Source organism: Wasmannia auropunctata, unplaced genomic scaffold, assembly GCF_000956235.1.
Source record: "Wasmannia auropunctata unplaced genomic scaffold, wasmannia.A_1.0 LD336053.1, whole genome shotgun sequence".
NCBI classification, from domain to species: domain Eukaryota; kingdom Metazoa; phylum Arthropoda; class Insecta; order Hymenoptera; family Formicidae; genus Wasmannia; species Wasmannia auropunctata.
In genome coordinates this window covers 6096711-6098723 of record NW_012026837.1, presented here as the reverse complement: position 1 = coordinate 6098723, position 2013 = coordinate 6096711, and the positions used below count along the sequence as shown (strand labels likewise).

The following is a 2013-nucleotide window of genomic DNA, read 5'->3' as shown; positions in this document are numbered from 1 at the left end:
TGTTCTCTCCTGTGTCTTTTTACTCAATGATGTAAATATGCGCTTATTACCCGCTTAACGGACACATGCGCAGCGGACATTACGGTTCTGCATTTATTGATAGAAACCTAACCTGTGGCGCAATTTTTTTCTCTATCGATCTTACGCTTGCCAAAACGTCATCGGTCGCGTACGGAAGTCGCTTCAAAGGGAGATTGAAGCAGGATAACTTTGTGTGAATTGAATCATATATTTCTAGGCGAAATCGCGTCCGTGCAGAATTATGGAGCCTTCATCAGAATACCAGGTATCTCGCAGCAAGGCTTGATACAGAACACAGGTGTGTATTTATTTAGACTTTCGTAACAATAAATGCTGATTAATGATCGCTGCCGCAGTGTAATCCATTGATTTCTATTGCAATTCCCTCCCGTCAGATGAGCACGGCTCGTCAACAATGTTGCAGAGGTCCTGCAAAAAGGCGAGCGAGTCTGGTGTAAGGTGATCTCAATGGAGGACGGCAAGGTAGGATTGTCCATGAAACTCGTGAATCAAGGAAACGGCACGGATCTAGATCCTAGCGTGGAGCTGCAGAGGGACGTGCAACGGAGAAGGAATCCCGGGACGACTCAGCGTAAGGCCATACAGCTGGAGGCGGTGCTGAACATCACGTGTGGTAAATGCGGGACCAGAGGGCACTTGTCCAAGGACTGCTTCATGTCCCTCGACGGCAAGAAGTACGAATCCCGGAGATCTTGGAGGTGGAGGAGAGTGTCCTGGAACCGGACAGCGAAGGTGCCAGGAAAAAAGTGGAGAAGAAGCACAAATTGAAAAAGAAAAAGAGAAAGTCAAAGAGGAGCAAACAGTCCATCGACGACAATACCGAGAACAAGAAGAGCAAGAGAAAGAAGAAGAAATTCTCTAAGGAGCGCAAGAAGCATAAGAAGAAACACAGCAACAGCTCGAGCAACTCCTCGGACAGCTCGTCGTCCGGCTCACTTTTATTTATTTAACAATAAATAATATCTAATTAAAATAATATTGCAAAATAAAATGGATATTTTTAGAAATTGTTTAAAAAAGATTGCGTTTTTCTATTTTATACTTTTTATTAAAATATGTATTTTACTTACTTTCAATTCTTTATATTGTGACAAAGACATAAACTATCCTGTTTAAATCGTTTAAACCGTACAGATAATTCGACGTAATATGCGTAAAATGATAAAATTATAGAAAAAAGTTAAATATTAAGAACGTATGTAATAAAAAATTACTTAAAATGTGAAATGCAAACAATAGGCAAAATGTTCTGCAAGCACACTTAATAGGACGTGGGACGTTTGCTTTGTGTGCAATAGAATCTAAGTTTTTAAGATAGACTATAGCTGTTTCTCTAAAAATCATAAATAAAGTATATGTATTTTACAAATGTTTAATAATTATTATTTTTATTAATTATTTATTATTTTTATAAAATATGAAATTATAAAATAAACAAAATTAAATTTAAAAAAATAAAAAAATAAAATCTTAATCTTTTTGTTTTTTTAATAAAAAATAAAATACATATAATAAATATTTATATTTTATTTTACTTAAAAATATTTTATTTTATTAAAATTACATATAATTTTTAATATCATAATATAACATTTAATTATTACAATTTCTAATACCATATTTTAATTAATAATATCTAATTTATGTTAATTCAATTAAATATAAATGTAATTTAATTTATAAATGTAAATTTAAATATGGTTCTATTTTAAAAACAAATAAATGTAATTAAATGTAATTAATTTTAAAAGTAATTATTAAATGTAATTTAATTTTAAAATGTAAATTGAAAAATTAAACATAATTAACATAACATTTTAACATAACAATTTAACATAATTTTTAATATAATTTTATTTAAAAATCTATATTTAACACTGTTTAGTATTGAACATTATTATATTGACTTCCTTTTATTTTGTACCTGAAAAATATTACAAGTATAAGTATATTATGATCGGAAGAGCACAC

General features: G+C 31.1%; 1 pseudogene; it reads left to right on the top strand.

Annotated features, from left to right (window-relative positions):
- Positions 1-65: 65 nt before the first annotated feature.
- LOC105451259 lies at positions 66-1034 on the top strand (annotated as a pseudogene).
- Positions 1035-2013: the final 979 nt, after the last annotated feature.